We start from the raw sequence: 22360 nt of genomic DNA, 5'->3' as shown, positions 1-22360 counted from the left end.
CAAAGCTTTTGACCGCGTTAGTCATAGATACCTATTTGCGACGCTGTCAAGAATGGCTTTCCACCCTCAGATTATCAACATGCTAAGAAATATTGCAACAGGTATAAATGCGAAAATATCAGTCAATGGCCAAACATCTAAACCCATACAGATAAGGCGAGGGGTTCCACAGGGCAGTCCCTTATCTAAGTTTTTATTTTCCGTATCTTTAGAGCCCTTTCTCCACACTGTCCACGCACGATTAACAGGCATCACATTGAGTGGTGAGAAAACTGTCACACGAGCTTATGCTCATAACGTGGGTGTTGTAATAAGGAATAAGGAGGAGACAGTTACACTGGAAAGAGAAATCCAAAAGTATTGTCTAGCGTCGGGAGCGACAACAGGTGAAAACAAAAGCAAAATATGGGCAAAACAAGACAACAAACATAAAACTTTGGGAATAACCTTAATGGCATGTCCGATGAGGATGGCTGCTTTTAACTGGACGGAAACTAGGATGAAAGTTCATAGAGCTGTAATGGAGAACATCCATCGAACTATGGACCGGGTGCAAAAAGTCAGATTCATCAACTACTGCATTTTGTCTGAAGCGTATTTCACAGCGCAGGTATTTCCAATCCCCAAACTAGTAGCGAAAGGGATCATGTCCACTGTTACCAATTATTTATGGCGAGGAGACATATTCAGGGTTGGTGCAACTACCGTTATACTGGATGTCAGAAACGGGGGCCTCGGTTTGGTGGATATTCGAAATAAAGCGTCTGCTCCGTTCCTCAAACGGACTTTCCACATACTCAGAGAACTTCCACAATGTATAACCGCAAAGGTCTTTGAGGCTGTGACACCCCGTAGCCTACAAGCACCGATTGATGTGCGAAGTATTAATGCCCGTCTGCAGTATGTGAGGAACTTTTTCCTCGAAGCAAGTTATCTTAGTGACGAAATCAGAAGCAACACATATATCACAGCGCGCGACATCATACTTGAAAGGAAGTTAAATGAGGGCAAAAACAAAATTGAAACGAAATTCCTTAATTGTGACTGGGAAGCTGTATGGCGGAACATGAACTATGACGGGCTATCTACAGACGCTATTTCCGCATGGTACAAAACAGTTAACAATGTCATCAGCACCAACGAGAAACTACATGGGATCGGTTTAAATCAGACACACCTTTGTGGAAAATGAAATCTGGTGGATACACTCATCCACAGATTCACCTGTGGCGGCAATGCGAATAACTGGAATTGGATCAGGCAACAAATCGCCTTTCTCACCAGATCCCCTACGGAATATATAACGCCATCGCTCCTCCTGAGACCAGACATGACATACTTTCCGAAATTAAAAACCAACGCCATTAGCTGGTTACTGGGAAAATATGTTAGTTATGTCATCCACAAACTTGGGTCGGACAACGAGACAGAATTCCGCGTTTACATGAAGTGTGAATACGCAAAAATCAGCAACCACAAGAAGCACTACGGCAACATGCTGAAGATAATTTTTGAAAGAATGGGTGTCGGTTAAATACGTCGAACCACTACAACACCTTGAACGAGAACGAACAGGTGAAAATTAAAAGTCACTTGTGTTCTTATTATTATTTGCTATTACCTTGCTTCCGAAACTTCTATGTTACACGAAGAGTTTTTTTCAAAACATTTTGTTCAGAAATACTCGTGTTCGACTTCCAAAGCATTTGTGTGATTCAAGAAGAATTGTTAAGTTTTATCAGTGTTCAGTTTCTACTCAGAGAAAACGTTTGTTTGTCTTTCTTACATCGGAGAATGGGAGTTTTGCGTTAAGATTTCTGCACACTTAGTGCTATGACCCAACAGGGAACATGAAAAAAGGGGTGGGAGGGGTTTGGGCCTCGACGCACTGGCAGTGCCGTGAAGAGACCCCACTGCTAGTGCGGCGTGTACCACGCCCTGACCTCCCTATAAAAAAAAAAAAAAAAAAACTGCTGCATATGATTAATGCGTTGTGTGACGGTGTACAATTTTCTGAATTTTTTTAAAAAAGAGAGATGGATAGAACATCTGCCATGTAAGCAGGAGATCCCGGTTTCGAGTTAAAAAAAAGAAAAAAAGTGGTAGAGCACTTGTCCGCGAAAGGCAGAGGTCCCGAGTTCGAGTCTCGGTCCGGCACACAGTTTTAATCTGTCAGGAATTTTCATATCAGCGCACACTCCGCTGCAGGGTGAAAATCTCATTCTGGAACCAGTCATTTAATCGCGACATGGTCGGGCACGATCTTATCATCCTAACATACACGTGACATCGAAAATACATAATACCATATATGAGCTCCAACATCATTTTCTCAGTCGTTGAGTAGTTATAACCTTCCAGAATGAGATTTTCACTCTGCAGCGGAGTGTGCGCTGATATATTTAACCTTGTTTAACTGCCTTGAAGCTTAACCCAGCGATGTTCTCGACCATATACCATATGTCCCAAAACACAACCGAATGCATCATTTTAAGTGTCACGTGACAAGATAAACTCTTTCTCGAGTCGTGGAAAAGATACCGCATCTTAAACTAATTTCCTTTAATTTTTCAAATACCACTGGACAATACGATCATTTCATTTCATTACTGTGAACACTGGAACTTCGCCCCCTTTTTCAGTAGTTTATTCAAGAGTTTGGCTATTTTTCCGAACGTCTTTGCGGCCCGTTTATAATATTTACAAAGGCCGATGAACGACTGTAGCTGCTTTGTTGCTCGTGGTGTTGGAAAATTTTGAACTGCGTCTGCAAAACAAAGATCGTTCTGTACATCAAGTCCACTAATCACACGCCCCGATAATGCACCAAATCCCACTTGTCTTTACATAACGTCAAACGTGCAACCGTGCTGACAGTTCGTGACGTATCAAGTTATTCCGTGTTATCATAGATAGAGTAAGCTATGGAGCCGCGAGCACCTCCGGTCCAGTAGCTGCTGGAGATTCGTTAGTTTTTCTTTTTTTTCCTTAGTTAGAAGGCAGCTGACGCAGCAGTGACTCAGCCTGCCACTAGAAAGCTTCGAATATTTATATTCCCTGTGCACTAAATAAACTGCATTAGTTATTTTGTTCAAACTTTACATATTGCTTTTTCTTATTGCTAAAATGATGCTGTCCAAATTTCATTTCGTTATTTATTATAATTTCGAAGATAGAAAATTTTACCTAAAAATCACAAAAATCATTTTGGTACATCTAAACGGATCTATTCACGGCGTTAGATTAACTTCCAGCATCATATGGAGCTATAACGAAAAGTTCATATCCTAAAAAGTCAATTAACTACAATCTTTAATTGTATAATGTTTGTAAATTTTGACGTAATATTGGAACTTTTATAATCAATATTGAGTTATATTTTTCTATGTAAAAGTGTGGGAGTGATTGAGAGAGTGAATGAGGGACATATGAAAATTCGGAATATTTTATTTTGTGAAGATCTACGTGAAATCCAAAACGTGAAAAAAAATCTTCCGAAAAATCGCGAGTCAAGTGACGTATATTTGAGTAAACATGGTTTTTTAGAAAGACAGCCAGAAAAGAAGTAAGGAACGGAATTATTTTTTATTTAATTTTGCAGTTACTTCATACATAATTTGATTTATTAATAAATTTAATGAAGTAAACTAATATTTTGCTTATGTAAAATTGCTTCAGAAATTGTGATAGCATGAGGGAGGATTTTTCCACAGACTCAGTTAGAAAGGATATTCTGGTTGGCCATCCAGATCAAAAGCCAGTCAGAATTGAGAGCTTTCCGCGCGGAGACAGGGGTGCTGTCTATACGAGTGAACTCCTAGGGGAGCCGCTTCATGAAGTTTTACCGAACGCATCACACTAGATCACCCTTCGCAAATACACTCCTGGAAATTGAAATAAGAACACCGTGAATTCATTGTCCCAGGAAGGGGAAACGTTATTGACACATTCCTGGGGTCAGATACATCACATGATCACACTGACAGAACCACAGGCACATAGACACAGGCAACAGAGCATGCACAATGTCGGCACTAGTACAGTGTATATCCACCTTTCGCAGCAATGCAGGCTGCTATTCTCCCATGGAGACGATCGTAGAGATGTAGTCCTGTGGAACGGCTTGCCATGCCATTTCCACCTGGCGCCTCAGTTGGACCAGCGTTCGTGCTGGACGTGCAGACCGCGTGAGACGACGCTTCATCCAGTCCCAAACATGCCCAATGGGGGACAGATCCGGAGATCTTGCTGGCCAGGGTAGTTGACTTACACCTTCTTGAGCACGTTGGGTGGCACGGGATAAATGCGGACGTGCATTGTCCTGTTGTAACAGCAAGTTCCCTTGCCGGTCTAGGAATGGTAGAACTATGGGTTCGATGACGGTTAGGATGTACCGTGCACTATTCAGTGTCCCCTCGACGATCACCAGTGGTGTACGGCCAGTGTAGGAGATCGCTCCCCACACCATGATGCCGAGTGTTGGCCCTGTGTGCCTCGGTCATATGCAGTCCTGATTGTGGCGCTCACCTGCACGGCGCCAAACATGCATACGACCATCATTGGTACCAAGGCAGAAGCTACTCTCATCGCTGAAGACGACACGTCTCCATTCGTCCCTCCATTCACGCCTGTCGCGACACCACTGGAGGCGGGCTGCACGATGTTGGGGCGTGAGCGGAAGACGGCCTAACGGTGTGCGGGACCGTAGCCCAGCTTCATGGAGACGGTTGCGAATGGTCCTCGCCGATACCCCAGGAGCAACAGTGTCCCTAATTTGCTGGGAAGTGGCGGTGCGGTCCCCTACGGCACTGCGTAGGATCCTACGGTCTTGGCGTGCATCCGTGCGTCGCTGCGGTCCGGTCCCAGGTCGATGGGCACGTGCACCTTCCGCCGACCACTGGCGACAACATCGATGTACTGTGGAGACCTCACGCCCCACGTGTTGAGCAATTCGGCGGTACGTCCACCCGGCCTCCCGCATGCCCACTATACGCCCTCGCTCAAAGTCCGTCAACTGCACATACGGTTCACGTCCACGCTGTCGCGGCATGCTACCAGTGTTAAAGTCTGCGATGGAGCTCCATATGCCACGGCAAACTGGCTGACACTGACGGCGGCGGTGCACAAATGCTGCGCAGCTAGCGCCATTCGACGGCCAACACCGCGGTTCCTGGTGTGTCCGCTGTGCCGTGCGTGTGATCATTGCTTGTACAGCCCTCTCGCAATGTCCGGAGCAAGTATGGTGGGTCTGACACACCGGTGTCAATGTGTTCTTTTTTCCATTTCCAGGAGTGTAGTATGTAAAGCGGGAATTCGGTTCGGTTTTCGCTGACAAAAAGTGACTTGAGAGGGAAGGATTTTAGCGTTCGTTTTTTATGTGATTTCGTATGAAAGATAAAAACTCCTCCCTAACAGGCCATGAAGGCTCAACGGTACCAACAGGCCGCCGCGTCATCCTTAGCCCATAGGCATCACTGGATGCGGATATGGAGGAGCATGTGGTCAGCACACCGCTCTCCCGGCCGTATGTCAGTTTCCGAGACCGGAGCCGCTACTTCTCAATCAAGTAGCTCCTCAGTTTGCCTCAGAAGGGCTGAGTGCACCCCGCTTGCCTACAGCGCTCGGTATACCGGATGGTCACCCATTCAAGTACTAGCCCAGCCCGACAGCGCTTAACTTCGGTGATCTAACGGGAACCGGTGTTACCACTGCGACAAGGCCGTTGGCCATGAATGATAGTCGCGTGTGAAATACTCTAATCGAACTTAGAAAACCCGTGTAGCATATTTCGCATTTGTGGCGGAATATTATGGCAAGCACTTCTTGCAGAGGAGGACTACTGAATCAGGCGAATGTTTAAGTCACGTAAAATTTTGGGTCAGTGACTTTTCCAGGTCGTGAATATTCAGGCAGAATTTGCAAAATTTCTGGCTGCTTTGGTATGACTCTGTGTAGCACATCTTTACAACTGTAAACTTGCAGAGCCGATATTAGTGCAGGCGTAAATACGGGCTTGACAGCCATTTCATGAGTCTTATTGGCAATAAGTAGTCAACAGAAGTTTAAACATCTTGCTACAGGAAGGTAGAACCCGAACGTCCGATATTTAGCATGAACTTTCAGGAACTGATTTTTAACAAGAGTTTTGCGGCCTCTATCTGATAGGTATTAGGTTTAAACCAACCTGATGGTACCTATTACGACAGAATGGAGAGACAGTTAGCAGACAAGAAGTCTGTCGAGGCAGGTGGATTGAACTGTGTGAATGTTATAACAATACGAAGAGAACGGACCCCCGCCCCGCCGCATGTAGTCTAATAAAGACATCCTCAAACGCTCCGGTTAATCCTCTGAAAAGGCAATAACGTCATCTAGATACAAGTATTTGGCTTTATGCTCTCAGTACCCCATCTAACAACCCTTAAAAGTTGTCGGTGTGTTCCTTAGTACAAACGGCATGCGCTTGTAATGAAAGTGGCCACACGATAACGTAAACACTGTTTTCGGCCTTTCATCAGGTATCACTTCTAATTGATTTACCCACTCCTGGGAGCCATTTTTGTAAAGAACCGATCCTGATCCAGATTATCCTAAGTCCCTGTGATGTTTGGAATGGGATAAGCAGCCGAAATGGTTCGTACATTTAGATATCTGTGGTCACGGCAAAGTCTGTAGCTCCTTGTTCCGTCCACCGACTTCTTCGGCGCAACTGCTGTACTCGCCCTCCAAGGGCCATCACTCAGTTCTAAGATCCCATAAACTCTTCTACTAATGGTTGCAGATACTTTGTTATACGGTATGGCTTCCAGTAAGTTAGTGTGCTATCCCCTGTCAGTATATGATACTATATCACCGGGGTTGCTCGTAACCCTTTGTCTGCACAAAATAGGTCACTTAAACACAACAAGTTTTCCATAGTCCTTCCATCATTGCACTTCAAGTGATCCACTTTCCCTCGTAACACTCCCTTGTCGACAGTTGGCTTTTGGATTTCTCTAGACTCGACCTGTCGAACTCCTTCCAAGATTCCGGAGTGACTATTGTTGCACTCTTTGACAGAGTAACCTCCTCTCTGCCAGAGTCATCCGCAGTAGCTGGATTCATTCGTTCCTCATTACTGTCACAGTTGCGCCAAATTCCTAGGAACAAGACAACGCGAACTATGCAGCTCTTCATTGCTTAAGAGTGGTTGAACCACACATAATGTTTCTCTCGGCAAACAGGTATCCTTCGAAAGCCATACTACCGTCCGCGTACCTGCTGGTATTTTACTCTGCTAATCGATTTTTCTGAACACGTACGCATTCCAGTTGGTCTCAGCCCCATGACAGGTTAGCCTCTACCATTGCCTCAGTTGCAACTGTTTCCCCACGTTGAAACAAAGTCTCACTGAGCTCTACTGTGCATCGCCAAATATCAACCTTTGCATGATGTTTGTTGAGAAAGTCTAGCCCAAGAATCAGTGAATAATCTTTTCCTTTGCATGACAGTATGTTCCCTAAACTTAATTTTCCCAACCGGAAACCCCAGTACTACCGTACCTAGGCACACAACACTACTACCGACAACCCCACGTAACCCACACTGTTGTGGCCGGACTCCCCACTTTCCCATGAGGTCGAGACTGATAACGGGCGGATGCACCCCCGTGTCTAGCCAAAATCTCTGTTTCCTGCCATTCTCCAAGAGCACTAAACAGTGTGCACTAACTTGTGCAGTGTTACGGTCTGTTTGGACTGCCTTCATATGGTAGAAACACTCCCGTTTGTGTTTAACAGATGCTTCCCTTGTCAGCGCTGCCCACCTTTCCCAGCTAGGTAGCCGGTGACGTATTCCGCTACACGCATAGCACTCTGGTTGTTTATATTGCTTCCTCATACTCCCCTCCCGGCTACATCTATAACACCTGATTTCAGAAGCGAACATCTGTTAATCAACTCTTAGCTTTATTGCAATATACTGGGTGTTTATAAATGAATATCACGGATTTAACGCTTTATAATATTTATTATATTAAACTTACAGTTATAAATGATATGTCAAATGAAAGAGCAACTCAAACAGTTACACAAAGAACCTTATAAATGTTCAATGCGAGCACCATTTGTCACACGGCACACATCAAGTCTATAGCCGAGTTCTTCCCAAACGTTGATAAGTGTGTCTTCAGTGATTGTAACAACAGTTGCTTCAATCCGGTTTCTTAATTCAGGGAGGTCTACTGGTAGCGGAAGCAAGTACACACGATACTTGATGACGCCCCAACGGAAAAAATCGCATGGCGTTAGGTCGGGTGAACGTGGAGGCCATGCAAAGCAAGCTCTGTCATTGGCCCCTTGCGACCTATCCAGCGCTTGGGTACAGTGAAGTTCAACCAGTCACGTACTTCGCTATGCCAGTGAACATTTATAAGGTTCTTGGTAAAACTGTTTGAGCTGCTCTTTCATTTGACGTATCATTTATAGCTGTAAGTTTAATGTAATAAATATTGTAAAGCGTTAAAACCCCGACATTCATTTACAAACACCCTGTACACCTCCTTTATATGTGCACTCTCAATCCAAACTTATTTTCACCTGACCCAAATTTTGGCTGAACCTGATTCGCATTCCCAGCTTCTAACTTACTTTGAAGTTCCAAATGACCCTGCCTCTTGTGCTCCAGTTCCTGTGTTAACGCAAGCACTCGCTAAGTTAAAGCAGCAACTGCATCCATTGCATCCATGTGGTAGTAGCCCGTGTTTCTACCATTCTGCATGCACTGCTTCTATCTTAATTCAGATGTAAAAAAAAAAAAAAAAAAAAAAAAAAAAACCCTCTCATTTAACTCCCTCAAAAATCTAACCACAAGTAAATTCTTCCAGCGAATCATTTTCCAACTACACTCAATACAGCTACTAGCTAAATGACCACTTCGCCTACACAGAGAACAAGTAGTTGTTACAGCTCTGGCACACGGAAAATCACGCTAAGACCAACTGGAAAATGGACATCTCGCTGGCTCTAAATTATCATGTCCACCATTACCTGTAGCAAAGATAAGTCCAAGGGTTCCTGTGGCTTCACAAAATTAATTCTAAGCATCGCGTATCCTAGCTCACACAATTAACTCTGATACCGAGAGCAATCACTAAACATAACATAAATATAACTAGACGCGCCACACCACATTGTACCGAGCTGACGCCACCGAGCCCACGTTGAGTGCCACTGCCTCCCTCACCACTTTCCAAAACGTATTCCCTCAGAAAACTGCAGTACTGCCCTTGTACGTGCACTTTCCGGTTAAACTTGTGTTGAGAAGTTAAACGACCGTTCTGACCCAAGCTGTTACGACCCCATCACTACCTCCACCCTCCACCCTCCCCCTCTCTGGCCTCAGTAAGTAATGTACAGGGACGGCTGAGACATATGGTTTCGGAGAGACGGGTGAATCACGCTGGGCCCTGCAGAGATACACAGAGAAATTTCACAGTTTTATTCCACCGAAGAATACACAGTACCTCTGCTGATCCAGACAAAGGCATCGCTGCATGTGGTCGTGTGTCAGTTAGTGATGGGGAGCTCGTGAATGAGTCGTTCAAATGAACGCTTCACTCCAGTGAAGTATGAACTAACCACTCAATTTCAATGAACTGGTACTTCAAACTCTTCACAGATAACACACTCCACACTTTCTTCTAGTTCACTCACTCTCTTCCCCTCTCCCTCATCCCATTACATCGGCGTTACGTCACTCATTCTCCCTTCACTTCAGTCCCCCCTCTACTGCCTGTCGACGAATCGCGCGGCGTTTGTGGGAAACTATATGTTTGCGAGGGGTTGGGGGGTGAGGGGCGAGGGGAAGGCAGTGTCAGCTGCTTCCTGCAGTGCTGACATCATTACCCATGACTATTTGTGCAGTTCAGTCATACTTCGCGTCACACACAGCCAACATGAAAATAAAAGTTTTGTTAATAACACTGAAAGAGGGATTTTACCTGAAATCGTACCAATTACTACAGGTGACGGTTTACGTTTTGAATTTGGATGGTTATATTATTCTCAACAAAATAAGATCTACAGGAAAACTTCTGAATAATTACTTAACGTAGATATATAGACTTTGTGACAGTGGTAAACATACTCTATTTTGGATTAAATTTTAAAAGGAACATGAAATTGGACTGCATTTTGTTGGTAGCCCTAGTTTTTCAGTCCATGAATACAACAAATAATGTTTCACTTGGCAGATAAAGACTTTTTTGGGCGCTTCATGAGAGAATGTCGAGCAAGATTAAGTGTAATACCTTCTTTATATGTGACAGGCTTCTCTGTTTATCTTTCCTTTGTCCCCTTCGACCATGATCTATTTAAGTTAGCTCAGACGCTGTAAGAGCGTAAAACGTTGCGTGCACGTTACTGCATAGTTGGCCATCTGTTGGTAAAATTATGAAGTATTACGAACATTTGCTGTGCGAGCGAGGCGAAGCGAGCGTAGCCGCGACTGAGCGGCGAACTGGGCAACTTCGCCAGGCTTCCGTACTTCATGAATGAACTACTTCATTTGAACGCTTCACCGCAAAGAGTGAAATGAATGAAGTAGTTCACGGGAATCAATGAGTTCGACCCATCTCTAGTGTCAGTGCAAACGTCAGGCCAGAAGCGACTGCCACGTCACCTGGCTGCTCCGTCTACGTGACGTAATGGCTCCTGACCTTGCCTGAAAGGCGTGCCGGCAGCATGTGTCGGCATAGCAGCAAGCTCGGCGCCTGCCATCTGGAGCGCAGCTGGCTCTCCCTTCAAGAAAGTACTCCTGGTCACGATGTAGAGCGTCAGGGGGAAACAGGGTCAGCCGTCGTTGTAGCAGAGTTTCAGCAGCTCTAGTCGCCCGCTCAGAGTGGCTCAGTCAGTGACTGAGGACAGCGTCGGATCTAGGAGGTCGTGAGATCGCGCCCCGGTCCTGCCCTTGAGGATGACATTTTAAAGTCCTTCGGACGACGTCATCCAGAGAGCGGAAAATGGCCACCCCCATGCTCCTCCTACATACGTAGCGCCCAGGATTCGTGCACGTCTCGACACGGCTATGGCTCGTCCTTGCAACAGAGCTCGACAGTTGATTCATCAGTCCAGTTGGCTGTCGAAATCCATCACCAGATGCCGCTTAAGCAGTCGTCACTCCCTCCAGTTCCAACTATGGACATAATGGCTATATGACTGTCTGCATTGAGCTTCTGGGCTTCCTTATTTACACTCTTTTTCTTACGCTTCTGACGTAGTCCCTCTGGAGGGTACGATTGGAGTGCTCCTTAATCATCATAATGCCAGCTTTTTCTATCCCGCTTCCGGCGCCAGCGTACAGAATTTGCTAGGCGCTGTTGTAACTGAAATTTACAAGTTTTTCATAGCATGTCAGTGCCCTGTGTTACACGTGATTACTCCACACCCATCTCCACATTTGTTTACAGTGCCCGCCAGGTTATGCTTCCTCGCCTGCGAGCTGTGTCTTACATCTTCTTCGTAGCCTTTTTGCTTAATAACAACATTTCCAGTGCCCGATGTGCCTCGTAACTTCTACCTGCTGGTAAAAGCTGCGTAAAATTTACAGGAATTCCACAAATCCATGCCTGTACTTATTTGTAGCGCAGCACAGAGTTCCTCTGGACAGCAACACCATCTTTGTCTGCGCCAGTCAGGGTTTTATGTCCTCCTTGCTACGACCGCCATGGCAGCAGAATTCCTTAAATCTTATGTTTCGAGATCACCGAGCTTCACGCTGTTCTGTTTTACGCTACGGCTCATTACTTTCCTCTTTCTTCCATAGTGTGTATTCATTAGATTCCACATTCCATTCACGAGATCCTGTAATTTTTCTTCATCCTCTCTGGGGATAGCAATGCGATCAGCAAATCTTAACATTTATATCCATATCTCTGAATATTAATTTCTTTATTGAACCTTACTTTTCTTTTCCTCTTCACTTTTTCAGTGTATAGACTGATCAGTAGGGGCCACAGAGCGGATCCCTGCTTTACACACGTTCTAATCCGAGCATTCTTTCCTTGTCCTCTTGATTCCTGTACATCTGGCAAGCCGCTGTATTGAAGTGAAATTTATGGTAGAACTCAGTTATGAGGTGTGACCTAGTCATTATAAAGGCGACAACAATCCAAACTGAGTGCGTACCACGAAAATCTCTCATAACAAATATTTGTCATTCATTTGCCGGTTTGAATCACTATATTCATCCTCAGATTGATCTGGAAAGAGAAAAGGGGATTTTAAGAAAAAAAAAGTTCGTAAGGGTAGGCTATCAACTGTACCGTAATATACATATACTGAAGCGCCGAAGAAACTGGTATAGGCATGTGCATTCAAACGCAGAGATACTCAAACAAGCACAATACGGCGCTGCGGTCGGCAACAATTACATAAGACAACAAGCGTCTGGCTTAGTTGTTGGATCGGTTACTGCTGCTACAACGGCAGGTTATCAAGATTTCAGTGCGTTTGAACATAGTGTTATAGTCGGCGCAAAAGCGATGATACACAGCATCTCCGAGGTAGCAATGAAATGAGGATTTTCTCGTACGACCATTTCACGAGTTTACAGTGAACATCAGGAATCCGGGAAAACATTAAATCTCCGACATAGCTGGGGCCGGAGAAAGATCCTGCAAGAACGGGATCATTGACGACTGAAGAGAAACGTTCAATGTGACAGAAGTGCAGCCCTTCCGCAAATTGCTGAAGACTTCAATGCTGGGCCATCAACAAGTGTCAGCATGCGAACCATTCAACGGAACATCATCGATATGGGCTTTCGGAGCCGAAGGCCCAAACCTGCACTCACCTTGATCCGTCAACATCGACATCGAACTGCTGATGACTGGAAACATGCTGACTGATCGGACTAGTCTCGTTTCAAAGTGTATCGTACGGATGGACGTATACGGGTATGGAGACAAACTCATGAATTCATGGACGTTCCACGTCAGCAGGGGACTGTTCAAGCTGGTCTAGGCCCTATAATGGTGTGGGGAGTATGCAGTTGGTGTGATATGGGACCCATGATATGTCTAGGTACGACTGTCACAGGTAACATATCCGCAAGCATCCTGTCTGATCACCTGTATCCATTCATATCCATTATGCATTCCAACGGACTTCGGCAATTCCAGCACAACAATGCGACACTCCACACGTCCAGAAATCCTACAGAAAAGCTCCAGGAACACTCTTCTGAGTTTAAACACTTCCGCTGGCCACCAAACTCGCCAGACATGAACATCACTGAGCATATCTCAGATGAGGTTTATAATTTATATAAAAAACACCTACCAGCCACATGTATGGTTTAAAAAGGTTTATTATCTTAAGACCATGACCGGTTTCGGATTTTTCTTTACAAATCCATCTTCAGATTACAAGCATTCTTAGTTGGACCTAGTTTTTTTTGTGTTATTCGTTTGCCTGACAACGTGCTGTTTAGGAGAGATGTCCACCCCCGTCGTTCTCTTACAGGTTTTTGGACAGCCCTGCAGGATTCATGGTGTGAATTACCTCCAGCACTACTTCAGACATTAGTCGAGTCAATTCCAGATTGTGTTGCGTAGCTTCTGAGTGATCTGGGGTACCCTACACGATATCAGGCAGGTGTACCAGTTTCTTTGGCTCTTCAATGTGTTATGGAAGGTTAGCAGACATTTCTTTTCTGGCCATCAGTCTTCTGACTGGTTTGATGCAGCCCGCCACGAATTCCTCTCCTGTGCCAACCTCTTCATCTGAGTAGCACTTGCAACCTACATCCTCAATTATTTACTGGATGTATTCCTGTCTGTCTTCCGCTACAGTTTTTGCCCTCTACAGCTTCTTCTAGTACCAAGGAATTCATTCCCTCTAGTCTTAAGAGATGTCCTGTTATCGTGTCCCTTCTCCTTGTCAGTGTTTTCCACATGTTCCTTTCCTCTCCGATTCTGCGCAGAACCTCCTCATTCTTTACCTTATCAGTTCACTCAATTTTCAATAGCACCACATCTCAAATGCTTCGATTCTCTTGTGTTCCGGTTTTCCCACTGTCCACGTTTCACTAGCATAAAATGCTGTACTCCAGACGTACGAGGCCATCAATCCTGATGTTAAGTTTCTCGCTGTTCTCATTTATACTATGTTTCATTACCTTCGCCTTTCTTCGATTTACTCTCAATCCATGCCATGTACTCAACATACTGCTCATTCCGTTCAGCAGATCATGTAATTCTTCTTCACTTTCAATCAAGAAAGCAATGCCATCAGCGAATGGCATCATTGATATCCTTTCCCCTTCAATTTTAATTCCACTCCTGAACCTTTCTTTTATTTCCGTCATTACATCCTCGATGTATAGATTGAACAGTAGGGGCAAAAGGCTACATCCTTGTCTTATACCCTTTTTAATACCAGCACTTCGTTCTTGGTCGTCCACTCCTATTATTCCCTTTTGGTTGTTGTACATTTGTATATGACACGTCTCTAATTATAGCTTACCCCTACTTTTCTCACAATGTCGAACATCTTCCAACATTTTACATTGTCGAACACTTTTTCTAGATCGGCAAATCCTGCGAACGTGTCTTGATTTTTCTAGTCTTGCTTCCATTATTAACGACAACGTCAGGATTGCCTCTCTCGTGGCTTCATTTTTCCTAAAGCCAAACTGAGCGTCATCTAGCGCATCCTCAATTTTTTTCCATTCTTCTGTGTACTATTCTTCTCACGAACTTAGATGCATGATCTGTTAAGTTGATTGTGCTATAGTTCTCTCACTTTTTCAGCTCTTGCCGTCTTCGGAATTGTGTCAATGATGATTTTCAGAAAGTCAGATGGTATATCGCCAGACTCATACATTCTACACACCAACGTGAATAGTTGTTGTGTTTCCTCTAACCCCAATGATCTTAGAAATTCTGACGGAATGTTATCCATCCCTTCTGCCTCTTTGATCTTAAGTCCTTCAAAGCGCTTTTAAATTCTTATTCTAATACTGGATCCGCTATCTCTTCTAAATCGATTCATGTTTCTTCTTCTAGCACATCGGAGATATCTTCCCCCTCATAGAGGCTTTCAATTTATTCTTTCCCCCTATCCGCTCACTCCTCTGCATTTATCTGTGGAATTGCCGTTGTAGTCTTATCACCCTTGCTTTTAATGTCACCGAAGATTGTTTTGACTTTCCTGTATGCTGAGTCAGTCCTTCCGACAATCATTTCTATTTCGATGTCTTACACATTTTTCCTGCAGCCATTTCGTCATAGCTTCCGTCCACCTCCTATTTATTTCATTACTCAGCGACATGTATTTCTGTATTCCTGAGTTTTCTTAAACAATTTTGTACTTCCTCGTTCCATCGAGCAACTGAAGTATTTCTTCTGTTACCCATAGTTTCTTCGCAGTTACGTTTTTTGTACTATGTTTTCCATCCCAACTTTTGTGATGGCCCTTTTTAGAGATGTCCATTCCTCTTCAACGGTACTGTCTACTGAGCTATTCCTTATTGCTGCATCTATAGCCTTAGAGAACTTCAACCGTATCTCGTCATTCTTTAGTATTTCTGTATTCTACTTCTTGAGGTTCGCCGATGACATTGTAATTCTGTCAGAGACAGCAAAGGACTTGGAAGAGCAGTTGAACGGAATGGACAGTGTCTTGAAAGGAGGATATATGATGAACATCAACAAAAGCAAAACGAGGATAATGGAATGTAGTCAAATTAAATCGGGTGATGCTGAGGGGATTAGATTAGGAAATGAGACACTTAAAGTAGTAAAGGAGTTTTGCTATTTAGGGAGTAAAATAACTGATGATGGTCGAAGTAGAGAGGATATAAAATGTAGACTGGCAATGGCAAGGAAATCGTTTCTGAAGAAGAGGAATTTGTTAACATCGAGTGTAGATTTAAGTGTCAGGAAGTCGTTTCTGAAAGTATTTGTATGGAGTGTAGCCATGTATCGAAGTGAAACATGGACGATAAATAATTTGGACAAGAAGAGAATAGAAGCTTTCGAAATGTGGTGCTACAGAAGAATGCTGAAGATAAGGTGGGTAGATCACGTAACTAATGAGGAGGTATTGAATAGGATTGGGGAGAAGAGAAGTTTGTGGCACAACTTGACTAGAAGAAGGGATCGGTTAGTAGGACATGTTTTGAGGCATCAAGGGATCACAAATTTAGCATTGGAGGGCAGCGTGGAGGGTAAAAATCGTAGAGGGAGACCAAGAGATGAATACACTAAGCAGATTCAGAAGGATGTAGGTTGCAGTAGGTACTGGGAGATGAAGAAGCTTGCACAGGATAGAGTAGCATGGAGAGCTGCATCAAACCACTCACAGGACTGAAGACCACAACAACAACAACAACAACAACAACTTCTTTGCGTATTGATTCATCCTGACTAACGTCTTAAACTTCAGTCTACCCTTCGTCACTACTTTATTGTGATCTGAGTCTATATTTGTTCCTGGGTACGCCTTACAATCCAGTATTTGATTTCGGAATCTCTGACTGACAATGATGTAATATGACTGAAATCATCCCGTTTCAACTGGCCTGTTCCCAATATACCTCGTGCTCTTGTGATTCTTGAACAGAGTGTTAGCTATTACTAGCTGAAACTTGCTGCAGAACTCAATTAGTCTTTCTCCTCTCACATTCCTTGCTCCGAGGTCATATTCTTCTGCAATATTTTCTTCTACTTCTTCCCCTACAACTGCATTCCAGTCCCCAATGACTATTAGATTTTCATTTCCCTTTACATACTGTGTTCCCCTTTCAATATCATCATATACTTTCTCTATCTCTTCATCTTCAGCTTGCGACGTCGACATGTTTACGTCTACTATCGTTATCGGTGATAGTTTGCTGTCGATTCTGATAAGAACAACACTATTACTGAACTGTTGACAGTAACAGACTCTCTGCTGTACCTTCCTATTCATAACGAATCCTACTCCGGTTATACCATTTTCTGCTGCTGTTGATATTCCCCTATACTCATCTGACAAGAAATCCTTGTCTTCTTTCGATTTCACTTCACTGATCCTTAATATATCTAGATTGAGTCTCTGCATTTCCATTTTCAGATTTTCTGGATTCCCTACCACGTTCAAGCATCTGACATTCCACGCCCCATCTCGTAGAACATTTTCCTTCCGTTAGTTACTCAGTCTTTTTCTTAGGGTCACCACCACCTTGGCAGTCCTCTCCCGAAGATCCGAGTGGGGGATTATTCCGGAATCTTTTGCCAACGGAGAGACCATCATGACACTTTTTCAATTACAGGCCACATGTCCTTTGCATACGTGTTACGTGTCTTTAAAGTAGTGGTTTCCGTTGCCTTCTGCATCCTCATGCCATTGATCATTGCCAATTCTTCTGTCTTTAGGGGCAGTTTCCCACCCCTGGGACAAGAGAGTGCCCTGAACCTCTGTCCGCTCCTCCGCTCTCTTTGACAAGGACGTTGGCAGAATGAGGGTGACTTCTTATGCCGGAAGTCTTCGGCCGCCAATACTGAATATTAATCAAAATTTAAGCAGAAAACATAACTGCCTTAATGACAGCAAACAAATAAATTATTTAGGTATACATGGCATCGTCCCCTAGAGTGAAATCATGAAAAATGGTTAACACTCATGACTGTAACGTCGGGTCGTCGCTGGCGTACTGTGCTTACTACTACGGAACAAGTAGCACAATGAAGCATGCCCGCTAGATGTTGCTGCCCGAAAGCAGTTTGCTGTGGCGTCATACACAATCAGATATACGATCAAAGACGTCCTGCATAGTACTACACTGTGTATATTCAAATGCACTTCAAGAAAGAGGTGGAGTTCTTGCATGGATCCAGAGAGAAATATCAATTTAAATTATAAAAGGTAGCTGCTAACAAATAAATGTTTGTGACATATGCAGTACAATGAAGTTAACATGTCAATAGATAAAATAGTTAGTGGAAAAGGGGAGTACGATGAACGGATCTAAGAATCCATGGACGGAACAAGGCCAAGGCATAATGCAAAAGGACATAATCAGGAATACAATTTTAAAAATTTCTAAACAAGGGTGTAATAATGACATGCCATTTAAAATTATAAAAGCTACTCCCCAGAGGATCTGTGTGACGTATGCAGTGCGCAATGAAGCAAAGGGGAAGCAGCACATCGAGAGACGACAAACAGGCTGTGGTCAGTGCAGGCTAACCGAATCAGTCAGGACTGTAACGCTTAAGTCGTCTATTACAAACGTTATGCGGATGACATCTTAGTGATGTTAAAGACAAGCATTAACGACATCGGTGTCGTTGCCCAAATACAGAAGTACAGGAGAACAACTCTGTAAACTTTATGGAATTATCTATTTCTAAAACTAGTAACAGACATACATTCGTTGTTTACAGAAAACCTAAATGCTTAGACGAAATTATTCACGCTGAATCTTGACACCCAATGCCGTACAAGAGATCTTTCTTTACTTCCATGTATAAATTATACGTCGTCGTATTGGAAGTCAGGTCTGGAATCTGTAGAGATTTAATAAAAGTCTCTATCCGTTCCTTCTGCCATCCTGTCGTCTTCCAAAGTTGTGTCCCCAGCGCAGAAGACAGCTCGTCGGTCGTGGGATCTCCTTCAGCGGAGGTTTCTATGCAGCCATCTCGAATTTGAACCTATGTGCTTTCTTTGTGGGACGCCACTTGCCCAGGTTAGTCTCCGTATCTACATAGGGCTAGATGTGTAGTACTGACAATGATGGTAGGCGACACCTCTCATTAATGTATACTATTTGTTTATATTTCAAAATATCACTTTTTACACTGCCTTCTACAACACTCGACATAGCTTTCTTAATAATACGGTAACTTTTCTGACAGCTTCCGATATAGATTACGACATGTCCGTCCGAAACCAACACACACATTCGGCTCTGAAGATCACCCGAAACACAGTGACTAGCGCAACCAAAGTAATTCGTCACCCTGGCGACACGAAGCGACCCGAAGGTGTCCGAAATACTTCGGATGTAATATCATTACTCTTACGTTTCTCAAAACTAGTGAAATCTAATAAACAAAAACGGTAGGCTCGTAGGGAAACCGTGAGAGGTTTTCTACTGAAAACTGTAGCATATGGTACAAAAGTGGAGTTAGGTAAAAGCAACAAATGGTACAGTATGTACCATTCCCGTGAGAGAATCCGCGAGCTGTACTGAACTTGCTTCTGATTGGCTCGCACATTAGGGTGTTAGGTGCCAAAACGCCTAGCTTCCCTCATTAATCATTTATACAGGGTGTTACAAAAAGGTACGGCCAAACTTTCAGGAAACATTCCTCACACACAAAGAAAAGATGTTATGTGGACATGTATCCGGAAACGCTTAATTTCCATGTTAGAGCTAATTTTAGTTTCGTCAGCATGTTCTTCCACCTACGCTCAATGGAGCACATTATGATTTCATACGGGATATTCTACCTGTGTTGCTAGAACATGTGCCTTTACAAGTACGACACAACATGTGGTTCATGCACGATGTAGCTCTTGCAAATTTCAGTCGAAGTGTTCGTACGCTTCTCAACAACAGATTAGGTGACCGATGGATTGGTAGAAGGGGACCAATTCCATGACCTCCACGCTCTCCTGACCTCAACCCTCTTGACTTTAATTTATGGGGGCATTTGAAAGCTCTTGTCTACGCAACCCCGGTAAAAAATGTAGAGACTCTTCGTGCTCGTATTGTGGACGGCTGTGATACAATACGCCATTCTCCAGGGCTGCATCAGCTCATCAGGGATTCCATGCGACGGAGGGTGGATGCATGTATCCTCGCTAACGGAGGACATTTTGAACATTTCCTGTAACGAAGTGTTTGAAGTCACGCTGGTACGTTCTGTTGCTGTGTGTTTCCATTCCATGATGAATGCGATTTGAAGAGAAGTAATAAAATGAGCTCTAACATGGGAAGTAAGCGTTTCCGGACACATATCCACATAACATATTTTCTTTCTTTGTGTGTGAGGAATGTTTCCTGAAAGTTTGGCCGTACCTTTTTGTAATACCCTGTATAAATGATTAATGAGAGATGCTAGGCGTTTAGCACCTAATACCCTAATGTGCCGGCCAATCAGAATCAAGATCAGTACAGCTCGCGGATTCTCTCACGGGAATGGTACATACTGTACCATTTGTTGCTTTTACCTAACTCCACTTTTGTACCATATGCTACTTCACGTATATCAAGCTGCATCAAGGGAAGCTTCTAGCCAGATAAATTTCTGGCGGCCACAGCAGGAATATAACACATCAACTTCCTTCTTTGATTTCCAAAATTGGCCTGTTCTCGAAGACAAATAACAGGTTTTGAAATGAGAAAATTTTACCCCAAATTTAAACAAAATTGAAGTTTCCAATCTGTTACTAACTTCCCTACTCTGTCATTCATGGAATTTCTTGAAAAACAGCTAAGAAATTGTTGTTCCAAAAATATCATTCCAATTAATCAAAACCATCGACTTAATGCTAAACATGTACTTTCTCATCGTAATTCTATCAAAAAGCCTTGAGTAAACATATATTACATCATTAACTTTGTCTTACTGCAAAATATCATTGATGATTTTGAGCACATAACTGTCCTTCAAATTTTCTCTAGTCTTGTTATTCAACAGTAAACATCGGCCATTAAATCTCTTCATAAACACTCATTACACTTATTGATGTTTATATACAATAGGAACTAAGCAACATATGTTGTCGGCGCAGTGCCGTCCATCTTTACACAACACACGTTTTTCATCTAATATCAGCGCAGTGCTGTCCACTTATGCTTAATGACACTCAAATTTTTTTTGCACCTAACATCGGCGCAGTGCCGTCCAATTTCACCTAATAACACCCATATTTTTTTTAGTGTAACATGGGCACAGTGTGGTCCACTTTTACTTAATAACACTCACAATTTTTTTAACTTATTTTAGCACTAGGCCGTCCATATACATTGTTTACTATCACATAATTCATATATACTCTGAATTACAAATTTGGAAATTTGTGGTAAGATCTTGTGGGACCAAACTGCTGAGGTCATCGGTCCCTAAGCTTACACACCACTTAACGTAACTTAAACTAACTTACACAAAGGACAACACAGACACCCACGCCCGAGGGAGGACTCCATCGTCTGACGGGGGGAGCCACGCGGCACGTGACAATGCGCCCAGACCGCGCGGCTACCCCTCGCGGCACCGTAAATTATATCGGCATGTAAGTGTCGTTACATAAAATTCATACATTGATGTTACATTGTTTTATAATATGCACAATGTTGCATTTAACATAACGCAATAATATTTACGAAGTCTATGTTACTGTTATGGTGACTACAGGGCTTTGATGTGAATTCTCTCTTCGCGCGGCTAGTTTTCCTAACCTTGACTCATCGGTCGGTGCTCACTCGCACCGCATGTTAATGCTTTGTCGTTACGCATCAGGCGTGACTCATCTTAGTCAACGCTTACTTTCATTCAAGTTAATAACAGCGCTCGACGCATCGCTATCTTACGTCTTCTTTTCTTTTAGTTTTCAACCCTGGGGTTGGTTTGCGGCAGAGGGCCATTCCTCTCTTCTGTCTGCCTTCCTCTTCATTTCCACGTATGTCTTACATCCAACGTCATTCATGATCTGTTGCATGTATGATATCCTTAGTCGCCCCCCCCCCCTCCCCCGATTCCTTCCCTCAACATCTCCTTCTGCTATGATGTTGTTGTGTCGTAGGATGTTCCCTACACGTTTGTCTCTTCTTGTTTGGATGTGCCTCCACAGAGATCTGGTTTCCTCTACTCTTCCAACCACCTCTTCTTTTGTTCTCCAGCTGATCTTCATCATCCTTCTATAGCACCACATCTCCATGGCCTCTAGCCGCCTTCTCTCTTCTCCTCCAATTGTCCAAGTTTCACATCCGTATAGGGATGCACTCCAAACGAAAACTTTCATGATTCGTCTCCTTATTTTCAGCCTGATGTTGTTGCTGGTGAGTAAGTTCCTCCTCCGATAAAATGCAATTTTGGCCTTTTGTATGCTGCTCGCAATTTCTTTCCGGCTTCTACCATCCCTTATGATTTTGCTTCCCAGGTAAGTAAATTCGTCCCTTTCTAATAAGTTCTTATTCTGCTCTTGTACTGCACATCATCAGTTTAGTCTTTTTCTTGTTTATTCTCATTCCATACTGATTGCATAGAATTTTTTCCATTGTTCGGAGGACTTCCTCTAGATCTTCTTTTGTCTCCGTGACTATAGCAATATCATCTGCATAACGTAGCATGTCTATCTTCTGCCCATTAATTTTCATCCCCACCTCA

At 43.5% G+C, this 22360-nt stretch overlaps 1 pseudogene; it reads right to left on the bottom strand.

Moving 5' to 3' along the window:
- Positions 1 to 5609: 5609 nt before the first annotated feature.
- On the bottom strand, positions 5610 to 5727 carry LOC126204507 (5S ribosomal RNA; annotated as a pseudogene).
- Between the last annotated feature and the right edge of the window lie 16633 nt (positions 5728 to 22360).

This window comes from Schistocerca nitens, chromosome 9 (genome assembly GCF_023898315.1).
Source record: "Schistocerca nitens isolate TAMUIC-IGC-003100 chromosome 9, iqSchNite1.1, whole genome shotgun sequence".
NCBI classification, from domain to species: domain Eukaryota; kingdom Metazoa; phylum Arthropoda; class Insecta; order Orthoptera; family Acrididae; genus Schistocerca; species Schistocerca nitens.
Note: the sequence above shows the minus strand (reverse complement) of the source record. Positions and strands in the feature narration are given on the sequence as shown.